At 43.0% G+C, this 20647-nt stretch overlaps 1 pseudogene; it reads right to left on the reverse strand.

Annotated features, from left to right (window-relative positions):
- Nucleotides 1-2035: 2035 nt before the first annotated feature.
- Nucleotides 2036-14396, reverse strand: LOC119339279 (annotated as a pseudogene).
- Nucleotides 14397-20647: the final 6251 nt, after the last annotated feature.

Consider the following 20647-nt stretch of genomic DNA (forward strand, 5'->3'; position numbering starts at 1 on the left):
TTTGTTTCCCATTAAGATAAGGTAGATCAGTAGATGCTTTTCTTCTGGGAGTACAAGTCATCAACCGTTATTTCTCAGTAATTGTTTCCCTTATACCTATTGTTGCTTATAGGGATATCAAAATTAAAGCTCGGTTTTATTCCGACTTCGATTTTAGTTGAACTACACAAAAGGAGCCAATGTGTCCAAGGCAAACTGCTGCATTACTGGGTCCAGTTGGTCGTTCCACTTTGCAGAAAGAAGCAGACACTGTTTGCGCTACATTACAGAAGGAATGACCGAGAAGCTTTACAGAGTATTATTAGACGTTGGTGACATGACTAGTCTGCAGAGAGCGGTGGCAATTCTACAACACGTGGAGTGCACTGGGCAAAAAGTGCCCAAACAAGTACAAGAAGCTACGACAGGACTCCACGATCATAGGCATTACATATTTTGAATGGGAAAAGCTTGTCAAAGTTTAATCATTGATGTTAGCAAGAAGATGTTAGTTTAATATATTTGAATTGGAAAACATTGTCAAAATTTGCTCATTGATGTTAGCCAGAAGACATGCATTTGATATTTTTGAGTGGGACGCCCTTGCTGTGAGCAGCGTCGATTGTTTTTTCCTATTCCTGTGTTCAGTTTAAAAGTAAATAGTTACTCTGCTGAGATATTCCTGTGTTAAGAGTTTGTTCTGAATATTGTCTATGTAATGCCAGGCCTTGTGTTTGATTGCAAAGTTGAGCTTGGAATGTTGTGGCATGCGGCATCACGAGCTGTTCACCGTGCCTCCTGAGAATAATGCTTCATATTGTTTTGCATGTCGATCTAATGCCAGTGATTTGCTTGTTAAGAAGATCATCCTCTTTTGTTGTTTTCGTGCTTAAGAAGTTCATCGTCTTATGCTTCATTCATAGCCGACACTGCAAGCTCGGCTGATGCTACTATCATCAATGCTAGGAATATATAAATAGAGAGTGACCACATGCATATTTTGTGCTGCAGCCTGGCTAGCTACTTGCATATCTGCATATATCCATCTAGCTAGGAAATACGGTTCTGACACCCTGTCTAATGTATCCACTAACGGATCTCCACGTGCTCCCCATTTTTTATCCTTTTACAGCATTTGCCAAAATATACATCATTTTTTCTTGAAGAGATTTACAAATTCGATCATCTGTTGTGCAAATTTGGTAAACCATGAAACTTGCACATACGGCTTCGATATCTTATATTAATGGGTGATTCAAATCTGCACCGGCCTTGTGTTGAGACAAGAAATGTATGGCCTAACTAGCTAGCAACCCAAGGACTATCACTACAGGAAAGGTAGCATTACAATAATCACCATTATTTTAATAAAGCTCATTAACTGAATACAACATTAGGAATATAACAACAGTCTAAGATGCCCGCAAAATCAGAATAAGGATAAGTCAATCCTGCAACATTTTGAAACCTCTAGTTACATCCTATAAGTTGATTTATGTTGAACTAAAACGTTCAGGAAGAAAGAACTAGGAACATGGAGACACCATTTCTTGTGGTGGGAAGCAGTACAAAAGTAAGATGTACCACAGATTATGTATAGAAACCTAAGCCGATTGAAAATCATAATGGTGCAAATGGGCTAAAGATTCAATTGCGCTAGCATAGATCTGATACACAAAATGTAGGCTTACTAAGCGTAGTCAACCAATTGAGATCTGGATGGATCTTCAGAGTTCAGACGACCTCGCCAAGGGGGCTTCGATTCAAACGAGAGGACAAGATAAGAGATCCATCCGATTCAAATGGTTTGTTGTGGCAACAGTGGCTCGTGGGATTTTGCAAAATTTTGGGTTATAAATAAAGGGAATTTGGCAATGATGGAAACCCTAGGTTATGAAGGGGATTTGGACAAGGAGAAGAAAGGAAAGTACGAACTACATGCTTATCTTTTCCTTATAATCTGATAGTTAGCCTCAGCAAGAAACACAAAATCATTCTGAATATTGAGGTTTGATAACGACAGGATAGAATGGGTCTTTCTCCATCATCAATAACACTAGATCAAAACGTATTGGGGCGAATTAACACTCGCGCATGTGCGAGGTTTTGGTGTGATGACGCAGGGGGTGATCTCCAGCACGACCTTGTAGACGTGCAGCTTGATGTTGTATTCTTGGTCCAGGAGCTCAAAGATGCACACGTCCCACTTCTCCAGGTTGTTCTCCATGGCCAGCGCGCCCCACCCTGCGCTGAATGCCGCATGGGGACTCTCCCCGCCAGCGTACTCGTACCACACCTTCCACGGCTTCGCCTGTGGGTCCCACAAGGTCATCTTCCTGCTCTCTTTGGGGAGAAATGTTTTCACGAACTTGTCCGGGATGATCTGCAGTTGCAGGTTGATCATGACCAGTCAGTGAGCAATGCATTTTTTAATATGTGTATTGAAAGGAGAAATTTAATTGATAATTACCATGAAGTACAAGGCATAGACATCGTTGTGCCTCATTGCCTTGATGGTGAAGGGCCTGTCGGATTTGAACCTCAGTGCCCTCTCCATGGCGTATTCCTTCTCCCTTTGAGTTACTAGACGCCTCTGTGACATTAATCCTGGCCTTCTCGTAACTTTGATGAGAACTAGTATAAAAAGATGTAGACTATCAGGATAGTTCACTTCAAGTTTGTTCTAATTAGTACTAGCAGTATAATAAAAGGGCGCGCATACAAGAAGTAAGGAAGGAAGGAAGGTAGTAAGGAAGGAAGAAAGAGATTTACTTCTGCCAGGTTGGTTTTCACCATTGCTCTTGTTGAACATCGGGAATTGATTCTGCTTACTAAGCCTTTTATCAAAAGATTTGTTCCACGTGGTTATGTTCGAGGACACGGATTCTGGCGCAAATACACCTGTATGAACTATATGTGGGTAAAGTTCATTAGCTCCATGACAAGAGAATATAGATAGGAACCATTTACAGTATAAGACTAGTGCTATGTAGCTAGCAGAGCATATTGATAGCTCGATGACGCAACATCTAAGACATCTCAACCAATATATGTGTGTGTGTGTAAAAAAAGTACTACTCATTTTGAAATTGATATGTTACCTGCCAAATTGTCACTAGATGTTGTTTCTTCCAAAGCTTTTTTGAGAGGAACTCTTTTAGATGCTGAAGCAGCAGACCTGGTATAAACAATTAAAGGAGTAACAGAGCTTTTTCCCTCATCCTTGGAGTCCTTTGATGGACGACTAGCCAACTCTGCTTACAATGGATGTGCACATAGGTTAGCTAGATAACAAGAGTCTATGAATCATGTGACAACATTTAGCCATCACAATATATAGTTAATTTGAAATTGATCCATTCAATGGTCATTCTGAATTACCTGCCAAATTGTCACTTGATGCTGCTGACATAGAAGCAGAACCACCAGATGGAGACCTTATCTCCTCAGCCTTGGACATAATGGGTGGATGATGCTCAGATTCTTCTTACAGTTTGATGTGCACATAGCGAAGGTTAGCTCGATAACAAGAGTATACGAATCATTTTACAAAATCAATCCATCTCATACCAATATATACGTAAAAAGTACTACACGTACTAATTATTTTTAAATCGATCAACTGATTAGAGGGCTCTTCTTAATTACCTGCCAAACTGTCGCTTGACGCTGCTCCCCCAGAAGTTGGTTCACCAGATGGAGCTGTAGAGTTTTTCCACTCCGCAGTCCTGGACTTCTTGGATTGGTCCACTTGTGCCATGATATCATCAACCTTCCTAAAGCTAGCCCTCTTCCTAACCATAAAACCATCGTCGGTCTTGCATCGATCATCCTGTTGTTGTTGCGCTGGTTCTAGAGCATCGTTGCTCCACATGCGACGTTCACAGTCTTCATCATTCCCTAGAGTTTCTGATAATGTGTCTTCAACATCATGTGCATCTTCATCTTCTAAAGAATTTTCTTCTTCTTCTGAAGATTCATTTTGTAGTGTACCATCTATACTGGTGTCAGTGTGAGTGTCTTCTTCTTGCGGGGCAGTACCATCTGCATTGGTGCTCGTGAGCCCTTTGTCTTCATCACTGGCCACGTTGATGTCCTTGTGTTGCGGCTGGGCGAGAGACGCGTACGGAGCCTCGCAGGACGATGGCAAGAAAATTGTCACTGAGAACTATGACTGCCCGTCGTAACGGAATACCAGTAGGTAGCCATACCCGACGCGATGGTCGGAGAGGAACTCCTTCCATCCACGCGCAAAGCATAGCTCCCCGGAGATTTTAGCCAGCTCTACGGGCCATTTATTCCCGCTTGGACCTCTCAGGGAAACCAATGATGTACAATCTTCCAAGTTTTTGTGGAATCCTACTGGAATGGTCTGGAACATATGTAGTCATACAAATTAATTAGTAGTGGCTCAAGACATGTCGAGCACAACCCAAACATGCATTATATGGCATTTAACCTTTCCTTATAGTCCAATCCCAGCTATCAGTCACTGCTCAATTGGCATTATATTTTGTAGAAATATTAGATATGTCTCTTTTATTTACAATCTACATTTTTTGTAAATACAAAAAATATCAACTTTCATGAAGTAGTTTATATTTTGGATATGTTATCTCTTTTATCCTTCTCAATGGTAGAAAAATTGTATAGTCCATGTTTCAAACATATCATTCATAAATTGAACAAAAGAATCTGTTGGGTGAAATAGATTATATATGTAAAATTTTAACTCTACCAAATTAGAGAGCATCATTCCTAAAAGTGAACCACAATGGAAAAAGATAACCTTCACAATAATCATGCAAAAATACGATAGGTAAAAATGGAACAACTAAAATGAGTTAGTCCCTTTCTTAGTTGTTATGAATCAAGAAAACCTACCACATGTTCCATAAATGAATAGGATATGATCGCTCTAAAGAAGTGAGGACAATTTTTATTGCCATTCTGGTCCTTCTCATCCCTTTCCATCGAATCATATTCCTCTTTACCATTCTCCTTCCTTCCCCTCTGCTCATTTATCTCCTTTTGTTCCTCTTCTTTCTCTTTCTCAATTTCTTGTTGCCCCTGCTCTTCTTTCTCATTCTCCTCCTTTTTTTTCCTTATGTGAGTTCTCCTTCTTCCCATTTTCCTTTCTTTTCCTCCAATCCTCCCTCTCCTCCTCACCATCCTTCTGATCAACAACTCTCATTTTCTTCTCTTTGACCTCCTTGTTCTTAGCTATCTTCCTCTTCGATAAATTTTGCTTTCCCTCTACTTTCTTATCACCTTCAGCTTCATTTTGCTTCATTTTCTCTTTTGTGATAATATTGTCATCTTTCTCTTCTTTTACCTTGACCTTATTATCTACCATGCTGATTGGACCTACTGATGGCAGGTAATTCTCTGTCTGCAATACAATAGGAGATATATGGTACATTAGCATAATACTTCCGTAATGGTAACAATGGCATATAATACCACTCAAGTTCCACTCGAGGGTTGAATATACATATGAAACGCTTTCCTACTTTGGGTTTTTGTTCTTACTATTCAATGATTATTCCAAACTACTTAGTTATTTTCAAGAACACTCCTATAGAGTCCTTTTCTTACAAATTTTAACAGCCAACATAAATATAATTTCCATATAAGCTCTTTAGGGAATAAAATAGAACACTATTTATCCCATATTAATATTCAAATATTCACACAAGTACACATCATACATGAATGCTCGGATTATATATAGAGTGGCCACATGGAAATATTTTGGCGAGCCACACTTGCACATTTCTATATATTCATTTAACAAGGCAATCCGATTTTGATACCTTATCCGATATATCCACTACTAGACCTTCATGTGCTCCCCATGTTTATCCTTCTAGAGAACTTGCCAAACAAACATAATTTAGTTTTGATGAGATTTACAAATTTGATGATTCCATTATGAAATTTTAGTAAACCAAGAAGCATACACATATTGCGTGTATTACCATCCTTGTGTTGAGACAAGAAAGGTATGGCCTAACTAGCAACCCAGCGGTTCTCACAAGAGAAAAGGAATGTAGAATTATACTAATCCAAAATGTTTTAATAAAACTAAATACAAGTTTACAAATATAAAACAATATTTCCCCTAGTGGGATTCTTTCTTCCATATATATAGGGCATTAGATCATTCTTCCAACATGGACAAACTTCCAATGCGAGGATGACAATGCCAACAAAATTATTCAGTGTTTCACAAGAATCTATAACACCTCCCCTGTCTAAAAGTGAGAAGAAGGATACATCAATCTTGTAAAGAAAACCTCTAATTATATCCCACATGAATCTATGCTCAAGTAAAGCATTTAGAAACCATGAACATGGATACGACCGTCCTTGTGTTGGGAAGAACAAAAGCATGATGCACACTGGATTTAAAGAATAATAAGGTGAGACATAATCATAAAAATGAGTCAAAGATCTAAATGCGCTAACATAGATCAGAAATACCGTAGGGCTTACCAAGCGTCGCGAATCAATTGACTCAACGGAGAAGTCGAGAGAAGAGACTGCTTTGATTTAGATAAAGGAGAGCATGGTTGGTGGTGGCGGCGGCGGTGGGTCGATGGACATTGCGAGATTTTGGGGTTATAAAGGGGGGTTGGAAGGGGGAAAATCCTAGGTTTCGAAAGGGGTGGGCCTTGGGAGAACAAAGGAATGTCCATGCTTATTTTTTCTAGGCCCATCATCATCAGTTGAACAATATAAATCTTGATAGGCCCAATTCTAGGCCCACCAGTTTTCCTTCCACGTATCAATTGTAATACTTCTACTGAAGGTCTATTTTAGGCCCATTTGTTGAGGTGTCCTGTAGAGGGACAATCTATAGAATTTTTTATTCAAAATCAGAAGGCCAAATAAGTTGATTTACGTTCGTCTAGTATATATTTTTAGTTTTAACTATTGGTTGCTAAAGTACTTGTATTTTAAAGAGAAATCTTATTTTTATGATATTCAACAAAATAAGTTTGGATATGGGACCGTGTTATCCAATAGAAACTACAGATCATCGATCAAACCAATAGACTTTTTTGTATTTACCCACCCGATTTTTTATTCATGTGTAAACAAGGAGATCGATGAGAGTTCTTTTTTCATATAATCAATATCATGACATTATGATGCACCGTACAATACACTTGTTTGTGAAAATGTTTTCCTATATAGTGTTGTCGAAAGGTTTCCTTGGTAATGATATTATCTCTTTCAAAACAAAATAAGACAAATCTTATAGATACTGATGGCTTGTGTCGGGGGGATGTACCCCAGGTAGCCTCATCCACACCCAATAACATTTCAAGACATTGGGGCTAGCAAAGCCCCTCATGCTACTAGCCACACGGCCGGCTTCCAGAAGACGGCGCACTCTTAGGGCGTGTTCGGTAGTCCACCAACTCCTGACTCCTTGAACTCCAGGTCGGGAGCTGAGTGGCACCGTTGCCGGGGAGGCTAGGTAAGTGAAGGTATATCTTTAGATCTTGCAATCGAATCTTTTTGTTTCTTGCTTTAGCACTAGTTTATTTTATAAAAGAAAACTACAAAAAAATGGAGTTGAGTTTGTCTCATACGCTTCACCTTTTTAATATCTTTCATGAGTATGATGGAAAGGAAAATTGTGCTCAAGTGCTAGAAGAAGAAATCTCTAAAATGTTTGGCACTAAATATGTGAATGATGAGCATGATTGCAATGTTGTTAGTACGAATTCTTTGAATATCCATGATGCTAATGATGATTGTACTAGTTATGATGAAAATATCTCTTATGAGAATGTCAAATTTTGTGGAGTGCATGTTTGCATGAACACACCAAATATAGAAGATATTTATTGCAAGAGGCATAAGTACTTAGAAACCAAATTGTTGCAAGAAGAGCTAGATGAATGTGCTGAAAGATTTAATATTTTTCGCGCTCCTTGTGAACTTTGCAATGAACATGGTCATTTAAAGCTCCAATGCTATTTGTTTCATGATCAAGTCGTGTCCAAATATTGTGATAATTTGATTACCTTTGAGCATTATAAAGAGCTTAGCCTTCTTTTGGGGTATGAAGAAATGAAACAAATAAGTGAGGGTATTCCAGAATTTGCCCTTGACAGAATTCTTCATTTTGATCTAGAGAAGATTTATATGTATTGTGCGGAGAATTGCATTGAAAATCCTTATATTGCCAATTACATAAAGAAAAGAAAGCAAATAGAAGATGATGAGAATACTAATGAAAGGGAAGAGACTTCCCGATGTCCTCCTATTATTTCTTATGATGAATCAGGTAACGAGGAGGAGCCTTCTATTCGACCAATCTCATCAATAAGGAGCTCCAAAAAGAGGATTGAACCCACACATGAGGTGAAGAAGAAGAAAAGAAAAAGAAGGAGCAACAAAGGTAGAAAGGTATCCCTCCCAAATGATGTTGCTCCTACTACTCATTGTGATGATGATAATTGCTATACTATTGGTGCTATCAATATTTTTAATGATGAGAGTGATTATGCTTATGATATGAAAAGGCCCAAGCTTGGGAAGCTATGTTTGATGAGAATGACATATTTGAGAATATATTTGCTGAAATTAATGTTTGTCCCAAGCTTGGGGATGCTGCATTTAGTGACGATGATATTTTTAGCATCCCATGTTTTGATATGCAAAGTTGTTGTGATAATAGCATGCCTCCTACGTATGATGATTATATTGATGAAAGTGGGTTCGGAAGAGTGTCAACTTTAGGAATTAGTGATCCCACTATTTTGGAGGATGTTGGATTTTATTGTGATGAATATGAAAGTGGATTTGGAAGAGCGTCAACTTTATTTAGTGATTCCACTATCTTGGGAGAGGTTTCAATCGATTATGATGAGAACGAAGTTGCTACTTATGATGATTATTGTGATGAAACCTATGCTATAAAAAGTAGTCATGATTATATTTACAAATCTTGTCATGATTATGATTACCCTTTTTCTGAACATTACCCTTTTAATGTGGAAACAATTTTTAGTGTTCAAGTCTCTTATGATACTCCTACCATTCCGAATGAGAAGAATTTTGCTTATGTAGAGAGTAGAAAATTTTCTATGCTTGTAGATCATGAAAAGAATGCTTTAGGTGCTGGTTATATTGTTGAATTCATTCATGATGCTACTGAAAATTATTATGAGAGAGGAACATATGCTTCTACATATTATAATAATGTCAAGTTTCCTCTCTATGTGCTTAAATTCTTGAAGCTATGCTTGTTGTGCCATCCTATGCTAGTTGATTATTGTTCCCATAAGTTGTTTGCTCACAAAATCCCTATGCATAGGAAGTTGGTTAGACTTAAATGTGCTAGTCATATGCTTCATGATGCTCCCGTTATGTTTCAATTCTTATCTCTTTCGTGAGCATCATTGTCATCATCATGCCTAGCTAGAAAGGCATTAAAGAAAAGCGCTTGTTGGGAGACAACCCAATAATTATCCTTAATGTTTTTGTGTGTCCACATGATTATTCTACTGTAGTAATCATGTTTTATAGCTTTTGTTTCAATAAAGTGCCAAGTAGAACCTTTGGGAAGACTTGGGTGAAGTTTATGTGATCTTGCTGTGAAAAACAGAAACTTTAGCGCTCACGAGATTAGCTGCCATTTTTTACTGGAGGGTAGTTTTAGGTTGATTCTTTTTGCAGATGATTAATATACAAATTGCTCAGGTCAATAAATTTAGTTAATAATTTTTGGAGTCAGGGAAGTATTTATACTCTTGCTTTCTTTACAGACTGTACTGTTTTGGCAGATTGCTGTTATGGTTGCATTGTTTGCATATGTTTGCTTGTTTAATGATTCTATTTGATGATAGGAGTATTAAATATGCAGAGACATTTAGTATGCAATGTTGAATAATTATTTAAGTGATTTGTTACAGTAGAAAATGATAAGGTTTTGCATTGGTTTATACTAACCTATCTCACGAGTTCTTGTTGAGTTTATTGTGAATGAAGCTTTTGATAAAAAGAGAAACCATGATATGAGAGGAATTAAGGAGACACAAAAGTTCAAGCTTGGGGATTCCAAAGGCTCCCCAAGATAATATTTTAAGAATTATCAAGCATCTAAGCTTGGGGATGCCCCGGTAGGCATCCCACCTTTCTTCTTCAACAAGTATCGGTTAGTATCGGCTGAGCCTAAGTTTTTGCTTCTTCACATGAGTTGTACTATCCTTGCATTGTAGTTTTATTTAGCTTTGCTTGCTGTTTGAATAAAGTATCAAGATCTGAAATTCTTTAATGAGAGAGAGCCTTACACAAATTAGAATTTGCTAGAATACTCTATGTGCTTCACTTATATCTTTTGAGCTTGATAGTTTTGCTCATAGTGCTTCACTTAGATCTTTTAGAGCATGGTGGTAGTTTTATTTTCGAGAAATAGATGAACTCTCATGCTTCACTTATATTATTTTGAGAGTCGTTAATAGCATGGTAATTTGCTTAATGTTAATATACTTGGTGTTCAAGATATGTGAACCTTTCTTTTGAGTGAATTGAATACTAAGATAAGTTTGATGCTTGATAATTGTTTTGAGATATGGAGGTGATAATATCAAAGTCATGCTAGTTGGGTGATTATGAATTTGAGAAATACTTGTGTTGAAGTTAGCAAGTCTCGTAGCATGCACGTATGGTTAAAGCTATGTAACAAATTTGAAACATGAAGTGTACCTGGCTTGTGCATCCTTATGAGTGGCGGTCGGGGGCGAGCGATGGTCTTTTCCTACCAATCTATCCCCCTAGGAGCATGCGTGTAGTACTTGAATTTTTGATGACTTCTAAATTTTTGCAATAAGTATATGAGTTCTTTTGACTAATGTTGAGTCCATGGATTATACGCACTCTCACCTTTCCGCCATTGCTAGCCTCTGCGGTACCGTGCATTGCCCTTTCTCACCTTGAGAGTTGGCGCAAACTTCGCCAGTGCATCCAAACCCCGTGATACGATACGCTTTATCACACATAAACCTCCTTATATCTTCCTCAAAACAGCCACCATACCTACCTATTATGGCATTTCCATAGCCATTCCGAGATATATTGCCATGCAACTTCCACCATCATCACCATGACATGCATTACTTTTGTCATATTTCCATTGCATGATCTTGTAGTTGACATCGTATTTGTGGCAAAGCCACCATGCATTATTTTTATGCATGTCACTCTTGATTCATTGCACCATCCCGGTACACTGCCGGAGGCATTCATATAGAGTCATATCTTGTTCTAAGTTTCGAGTTGTAATCCTTGTGTTGTAATTTATAGAAGTGTGATGATCATCATTATTAGAGCATTGCCCAAATAAAAAAAAGAGAAAGGCCAAAAAGAAAAAAAGAAAGGCCCAAAAAAAAGGGGGGGCAATGCTACTATCTCTTTTTCCACACTTGTGCTTCAAAGTAGCACCTCGTTCTTCATGTAGTGAGTCTCATATATTGTGCTTCAAAGTAGCACCTCGTTCTTCATGTAGTGATTCTCATATATTGTGCTTCAAAGTAGCACCATGCTTTTCATGTAGTGAGTCTCATGTGTTATCACTTTCATATACTAGTGGGAATTTTTCATTATAGAACTTGGCTTGTATATTCCTACGATGGGCTTCCTCAAAATGCCCTAGGTCTTCTTGAGCAAGCAAGTTGGATGCACACCCACTAGTTTTCTTTTGTTGAGCATTCATAGCTCTAGTGCATCCGTTGCATGGCAATCCCTACTCCTCATGTTGACATCAATTGATGGGCATCTCCATAGCCCGTTGATTAGCCTCGTCAATGTGAGACTTTCTCTTTTTTGTCTTCTCCACACAATCCCCATCATCATATTCTATTCCACCCATAGTGCTATATCCATGGCTCACGCTCATGTATTGCGTGAAGGTTGAAACAGTTTGAGATTATTTAAGTATGAAACAATTGCTTGGCTTGTCATCGGGGGTATAGAAGTTGGGAACATCTTTATGTGACGAAAATGAAGCATAGCCTAACTATATGATCTTTGTAGGGATGAACTTTCTTTTGCCATGTTATTTTGAGAAGACATGATTGCTTTGATTAGTATGCTTGAAGTATTATTATTTTTCTGCCAATATGAACTTTTGTCTTGAATCTTTCGGATCTGAATATTCATATCACAATTGAGAAGATTTACATTGAAATTATGCCAAAGTATCACTCCGCATCAAAAATTCTTTTTTATCATTTACCTACACGAGGACGAGCAGGAATTAAGCTTGGGGATGCTTGATACGTCTCCAACGTATCTATAATTTTTGATTGCTCCATGCTACTTTATCTACTATTTTAGGCAATATTGGGCTTTATTATCCACTTTTATATTATTTTTGGGACTAACCTTGTAACCGGAGGCCCAGCCTAGATTTGCTGTTTTATGCCTATTTCAGTGTTTCGAGGAAAAGGGATATCTGACGGAGTCAAAACGGAACGAAATCAACTGGAGAAGATAATTTTGGAAGGAAACCAACCTGATGGGCTTGGAGTGCACACCAGGGGAGCCCCGGGCTGTCCACGAGGGTGGAGGGCGCCCCCCTGGGCGTGCCCCCCTACCTCGTGAACAGCCCGGAGGTCCACCGACGTACCCCCTGCACCCATATATACCTACGTACCCTAAAACTTCCGGAACATAAGATAGATCGGGAGTTCCGCCGCCGCAAGCCTCTGTAGCCACCAAAAACCAATCGGGACCCTTTTCCGGCACCCTGCCGGAGGGGGATCCCATCACCGGAGGCCATCTTCATCATCCCGGCGCTATCCATGACGAGGAGGGAGTAGTTCACCCTCGGGGCTGAGGGTATGTACCAGTAGCTATGTGTTTGATCTCTCTTTCTCTCGTGTTCTCTCTCGTGTTCCTCAATGGCACGATCTTGATGTATCCCGAGCTTTGCTATTGTAGTTGGATCTTATGATGTTTCTCCCCCTCTACTCTCTTGTGATGAATTGAGTTTCCCCTTTGAAGTTATCTTATCGGATTGAGTCTTTTATGAACACTTGATGTATGTCTTGCGTGGGATAACGTGGTGACAATGGGTTATTCTATTGATCCACTTGATGTATGTTTTGGTGATCAACTTGCGGGTTTCGTGACACTTGGGAACCTATGCATAGGGGTTGGCACACGTTCTTGACTCTCTGGTAGTAGCTTTGGGGCACTCTTTGAAGTACTTTTATGTTGGTTGGATGAATCTGAGATTGTGTGATGCATATCGTATAATCATGCCCACGGATACTTGAGGTGACAATGGAGTATCTAGGTGACATTAGGGTTTTGGTTGATTTCTGTCTTAAGGTGTTATTCTAGTACGAACTCTTTTATAGATCGATCTAAAAGAATAGCGTTGTGATGGTTTCGTACCCCGACCATAATCTCTACGTTTGTTCTCCGCTATTAGTGTCTTTGGAGTGACTCTTTGTTGCATGTTGAGGGCTTGTCATATGTTCTATCTATGTTATTATTGTTGAGAGAACTTGCACTAGTGAAAGTATGAACCCTAGGCCTTGTTTCCTATCATTGCAATACCGTTTACGCTCACTTTTATCGCTCGCTACCTTGCTGTTTTTATAATTTCAGATTACAAAAACCTATATCTACTATCTATTTTGCACTTGTATCTCCATCTCTTCGCCGAACTAGTGCACCTATACAATTTACCATTGTATTGGGTGTGTTGGGGACACAAGAGACTCTTTGTTATTTGGTTGCAGGGTTGTTTGAGAGAGACCATCTTCATCCTACACCTCCTACGGATTGATAAACCTTAGGTCATCCACTTGAGGGAAATTTGCTACTGTACTACAAACCTGTGCACTTGCAGGCCCAACAACGTCTACAAGAAGAAGGTTGTGTAGTAGACATCACTGGGCCGAACGGTTCAACTCCAGGAGTTAGGCCAGAGAAGGAGGAGTTTTTTATCAGTGCAAAATTTGAGGAGTTGAGGGGCTGGGAAACACAGACTCCTCTAAATTCATGAAGCGAGAGTTGCCTCAAATTACCTTCCTTTGCCACCGCGAAGTCACTGCGCGTACCGGTTCGAGGACATCTCCTCGTTCGAGTGAATCACCCTGGAGGGGCTCGTCCACTCATCTCTCCCATTCCCCTCCAACCCTAGCCGCCAGAGGTGGCCGCCCCACCGCTGACCACCTTGTTCGCCGCGAGTCGCCGTCGTTTGCCGCCATCTCCGACCAGCTCATCTGCAGCGACGCGTCATCCCCACCGCCATGCTCACCCTCCACCACCGCGACCCGGCCGCTGCCGCACTCCCCCTCGTCCGCCGCCATCCCCGACCGCTGGATCAAGCAGGCTGCTTCGCGGAGCTCATCGTCGACATTGTTCTTTGCCACCCAGACCATGTCATCCATTTTTCAGAAGGTCAAGGAAGAACTACCGGATCTGATGGTGATATGGTGATGGGCTGTGGGCTAAAAATACATGGTCAAATGGGCCATATATGGTTTTCGTTGGCTTTTAGGCCTGCCAGATCGCTGACTGCCAGGAGTTGTTGCACCGAACAGATCATTGGCTCCAGGATTTCATGAGAGAAGTTGGCGCTTGGGGTTCGGCGATGGAGTTGAGGATTTTCCAGCCGTGGGCAACTACCGAACACGCTCTTAGAAGGCGGCTTTAGGGGTGGGCCGGCTGCCAGCAGCCGGCCCCTCCTCCTCCTTGGGGTCTAAACTTACCCACCACGACGAGAGGGGGCATGGCTACAGTGCCGCATGCTCCCCTAAATCCCAGAGGAGCGTGGCTACAGAGCGCTCTGACCAAGCGGCCACCTACCCACACTGCACGGGACTGTAGTCGTACGACGCATGACGCGGCCCTCGTTAGCAAGGGTCACGCTACAGCAAAAGGCAATCTACATGGCCCATAGGCAGCGGGCCCTATTTGTCAGCCGAATTCCCGGTAGCCGGCGGGGCCCTCTAGAGGCGGGCCCCAACAGCCGGCGAAGAACCCAGTCATCTTAGACGTTGACGTCCGGGTCCTACACCCGGCCATATTACAATTGTAGCCCTGGGGGGTCGGCCTATAAGACCCCCCCGGGCTCACCCATGCAAGGGGTTCAGCTCTTACTCCACACACACCATAGCTAGGAGAAGACGGAGAGCTCTACCCTTCTTCCTCCTCTAGCAACACAGCTCTAGGAGCAACTCTGTATACACTTGATCATACTCATCTCGGCAGGACTAGGGGTGTTATCTCTCCGGAGAGCCCCGAACCTAGGTACGTCTCGTGTGCTCCCGAGCTCGTGCTCACTCTCGCTTCCGGAACCCGACGATGTCCTCATGGCTTCACCCACGATAAGCCACCCCCTAGCATCTGCCGTGAGATTACCACGACAGTTGGCGCCCAACATGGGACCATCCGCGGCGTCGGCCGGAGTTGTGTTCCGGGCGGGAACCACCCTCCCCTCCGGCGAGTGCATCGCGTCTGGCCTGATCAACCAGCCCGTTGCGGTCATTTGCGCTTGCACCGGCGCATCACGCGATGTTGGAGCCATCTGCCCCGCGAGCTGCCTCATCGACCCCTTCGGGAAGCTTAGCCTCTCTGATGTGTTCGTCTGTGCTACCACCAGCGCATCAGCCGACGCGAGAGCCGTTTACTCCGCGAGCTGCCTCATCGACCTCTTAGGGAAGCTCAACCTCTCTAACACGATCGCCACTGACGAGTACCCCGGCGACATGGTGATCATCGATGACCCGCTCCCTCTTGTCGTTAGCGATGCCTCTGCCGGCACGCTCGACACTAGCGTCTTCGTGGAGGTGATGGTCATTGGCGACAGCCGGCACAGTGGCGGGGCCGCTAGGGACCCATTGCAAGCAGAAATGCGGGGCCGCCAGGGACCCATTGCGAGAAGCAATGCGGGACCTGGCTGCTCCCGTCGGTGCCGACATCGGCACGGTGGCGCTAGAAGAAATCCGTGTCAAGCTCCTCGATAGCGCCACCAAGATGGCGGCCATGAAGCACCGCACTGAGGCTAACCAGCGCGAGATTGCCTGCATAGCGGGGGGCACGTCGGCTGCAAGGGAGCCGAGCCGAGCCGGGACAGTTTGGCAACGCAGCGCGGCCGTTGCTAACATGCTGGGAGTTGGACGTTCGATCTACGACACCCCAGTGCAGAACCGGTGCGTCGCGCAGGCGGTGATAGAAGAGTTCGAGACCCTAGAGGGCGAAAAGCGGCACAGCCAGCTAGAGCGCCTCTAGGAGCTCCTCAACTTTGCAAACGCGCGACAAGATGCGTGCAACTGTGTGGTGGCGGTCGGCAGGCCGACCTCCCGGAAGGAAACCCTCCACCCCGCCGCGAGAATGGAGCAACCTCCCGGTCCCCTAGCGGCGGCGGCCACGGCAAGCGATACCTGGAGCTAGTAGCTAGACATAGTCGGCGCTCGCACGAGGCAGTTGTGGGCAGCCGACAAGTTCCTCTAAACCCGGAGGGCTGTTGCCAGTAGGGTGAAGGTCTGCCTCTTCCCCGCAGGGAGAGGCTGGCTTCTTCGGTGCCGGTTGAGCATCCGACTTTGGGGGGCCGGCTAGGCCCCCATGAAGCAGTCGGTGAAAATGACGCTCGTCACCGGATCGAGCGGCTGGCCCGGTCCCTGGTAATGGAGGATGAGGATACAGTTGGCCTGGCCTGCTTCTGCCCCCTCATCCGCGACGAGCTCTTCCCCAAAGGGTTCTCGCTTCCTTGCAACACTCCCAAGTACAATGGCTCCGTGAAGCCGGAAGATAGGTTGACTGACTACACCACAGCAGTCAGCATAGCAAAGGGAAACAAGCGCGTTGCCGTGAGGTATGCTCCGCTCATGTTGCTGGTCATGGCATGGACATGGCTAAACAGCCTCCAAGCCAACAGCTAGCTGGACTTCAGCGAAGCCTCCATGTGCAACTTCAACAGCACCTACAAGCCTCGCCAGCTCTCCATGCGTTCAGGGCCAGAACGAGTCCACTCAAGACTACCTGACGTGATGGCCGAGTTGCGCTGAAGGAAATATGTCCTAGAGGCAATAATAAAGTTGTTATTTTATATTTCCTTATTCATGATAAATGTTTATTATTCATGCTAGAATTGTATTAACCGGAAACTTGATACATGTGTGAATACATAGACTAAACACCGTGTCCCTAGTATGCCTCTACTTGACTAGCTCGTTGATCAAAGATGGTTAAGTTTCCTAGCCATGGACATGTGTTGTCATTTGATGAACGGGATCACATCATTAGGTGAATGATGTGATGGACAAGACCCACCCGTTAGGTTAGCATAATGATCGTTCAGTTTTTTATTGCTACTCCTTTCTTCATGTCAAATATATATTCCTTCGACTATGAGATTATGCAACTCTTGGACACCGGAGGAATACCTTGTGTGCTATCAAACGTCACAACATAACTGGATGATTATAAAGATGCTCTACAGGTATCTCTGAAGGTGTTTGTTGGGTTGGCATAGATCGAGATTAGGATTTGTCACTCCGAGTATCGGAGAGGTATCTTTGGGCCCTCTCAGTAATACACATCATATGAAGCCTTGCAAGCAATGTGATAATGAGTTAGTTGCCGGATGATGCATTACGGAACGAGTAAAGAGACTTGCCGGTAACGGGATTGAACTAGGTATGAAGATACGGTCGATCGAATCTCGAGCAAGTAACATAACGATGACAAAGGGAATAACGTATGTTGACATTGCGGTTCGACCGATAAAGATTTTCGTAGAATATGCGGGAACCAATATGAGAATCCAGGCTCCGCTATTGGTTATTGACCGGAGAGGTGTCTCGGTCATGTCTACATAGTTCTCGAACCCATAGGGTCCGCACGCTTAATGTTCGATGACGATATGCATTATATGAGTTATGTGTTTTGGTGACCGAAGGTTGTTCGGAGTCCCGGATGAGATCACGGACATGACGAGGAGTCTCAAAATGGTCAAGAGGTAAAGACTGATATACTGGAAGGTGGTATTCGGACACCGGAAGGGTTCCGGAGTATATCGGGTACATACCGGGGTACCGGAGGGGTTACGGGACCCCCCCCCCCCGGAAAGATATGGACCATATGGGCCATAGGAGGGAGGCTAACCAGCCCACAAGGGGCTGGCGCTCCCCCTCACAAGGGAGGATACCGAATTGGACTAGGGAAGGGGCGCCACCCCCTTTCCTTCTCCTACGCCCTCTCTTTCCCTCTTTCCCCCTCCGGTAGAAGGAAAGGGGGGCGAATCCCACTAGGAGTCCAAGTGGGACTCCCCGCCACTTGGGGCGCGCCTAGGCCGACCTCCTCTCCCTCCCTCCTTTATATACGGGGGTGCGCCCCTATGAGACACACCAATTGCTCCAAGCCGTGTGCGGCGCCGCCCTCCACAATTTACGCCTCCGGTCATATTCTCGCGGTGCTTAGGTGAAGCCCTACGTGGATCACATCACCATCATTATCACCAGCCGTCGTGCTGACAGAACTCATCTAGTCCTTCAATCCTTTGCTGGATCAAGAGCTCGAGGGACGTCATCGCGCTGAACGTGTGCAGAACTCGGAGGTGTCATACGTTCGGTACTTGATCGGTCAGAACGAGAAGACGTTCGACTATGTCAACCACGTTAAGCAAACGCTTCTGCTTTTGGTCTACGAGGGTACGTGGACACACTCTCCCCCTCTCGTTGTTATGCATCTCCTAGATAGATCTTGTGTGGGCATAGCAAAATTGTTGAAATTGCATGCTACGTTTCCCAACAGTGGCATCTGAGCCAGGTCTATAGATGATATGAACGAGTAGAACACAAAGAGTTGTGGGCGGTGATCATCATACTGCTTACCACCAATGTCTTATTTTGATTCGGCGGTATTATTGGATGAAGCGGCCTGGACCAACCTTACATGAGCGCGTTCATGAGACCGGTTCCACCGACAGACATGCAACTAGTTTTGCATAAAGGTGGCTGGCGGGTGTCTGTTTCTCCAACTTTAGTTGAATCGAATTTGACTGCGTCCAGTCCTTGTGAAGGTTAAAACAGCAAACTTTATAAATCACCGTTGTGGTTTTTGTGCCGTACGTAAGTACGGTTCTTGCTAGAAGCCCATAACAGCCACGTAAAACTTGCAACAACAAAGTAGAGGACGTCTAACTTGTTTTTGCAGGGCATGTTGTGATGTGATATGGTCAAGATATGATGTGATATACGTTGTTGTATGAGATGATCATGCTTTGTAAAAGTTATCAGCAACTAGTAGGAGCCCTATGGTTGTCGCTTTATTGTATGAAATACAAACTCCATGTAATTGCTTTACTTTATCACTAAACGGTAGCGATAGTCGTAGAAGCAATAGTTGGTGACACGACCACGACGCTACGAAGGAGATCAATGTGTCAAGCCGGTGGCGATGGAGATCATGACGTTGCTTTGGTGATGGAGATCAAAAGCACAAGATGATGATGGCTATATCATGTCACATATTTTGATTGCATTTGATGTTTATCTTTATGCATCTTATTTTGCTTAGTACGACGGTAGCATTATAAGATGAACCCTTACTAAAATTTCAAGGTATAAGTGTTCTCCCCGAGTATGCACCGTTGCGAAAGTTCTTCGTGCTGAGACACCACGTGATGATCAGGTGTGATAAGCTCTACGTTCAAATACAATGGGTGCAAGCCAGTTTTGCACATGCGGAATACTCGGGTTAAACTTGATGAGCCTAGCATGTACAGACATGGCCTCGGAACACTGGAGAGCGAAAGGTCGAACGTGAATCATATAGGATATGACCAACATAGAGATGTTCACCATTGATGACTACTCCATCTCACGTGATGATTAGACATGGTTTAGTTGATTTGGATCACGTATCATTTAGATGACTTGAGGGATGTCTATCTAAGTAGGAGTTCTTAAGTAATATGATTAACTGAACTTAATTTATCATGAACTTAGTCCTGATAGTTTTTGCATATCTATGTTGTAGATCAATGGCATGTGCTACCGTTCCCTTGAATTTTAATGCGTTCCTAGAGGAAGCTAAGTTGAAAGATGAGGTAGCAACTACACGGACTGGGTCCGTAACTTGAGGATTATCCTCATTGCTGCACAGAAGAATTATGTCCTTGATGCACCGCTAGGTGTACCACCTGCCCCAGCAACTGCAGACATTGTGAATGCCTGGCAGTCGCGTGTTGATGACTACTCGTCAGTTCAGTGTGCCATGCTTTAACAGGGGCCCCCTCACTTGTTCCATCAACCCATTGCCTCTCCTACCTCTAGAGAAAATCACCATTGCCTCATATCCCGTGTTCTTGCTTATTTTCGTGCGATTTTTTATCTCCTTGCTCGGAGCTCAGTTTTCGAAATTGTTTTGGGAGATTACTCCTTGGTATGTGACACCTCCAATGGTCCAATTAGTTTTTGTTCTAGTGCTTTATGTTTTGCAAATTTTTGCTATTGTGGTGACCATGTATATGAGCTTGCATGTTGAATTTGTATTGTCCAAAGTAGTTTTGGTGCATGATATACCCTCTAGACACTTATGAGAGTAGTTTCTATCAATTTTGTTAAGTTTCGTTCACTTTTATTTTGAGGTGCTAAAAAATTCAGAAATTTTTAGAGGAAGAAAAATA

Source organism: Triticum dicoccoides, chromosome 7B, assembly GCF_002162155.2.
Source record: "Triticum dicoccoides isolate Atlit2015 ecotype Zavitan chromosome 7B, WEW_v2.0, whole genome shotgun sequence".
Lineage (NCBI taxonomy): Eukaryota > Viridiplantae > Streptophyta > Magnoliopsida > Poales > Poaceae > Triticum > Triticum dicoccoides.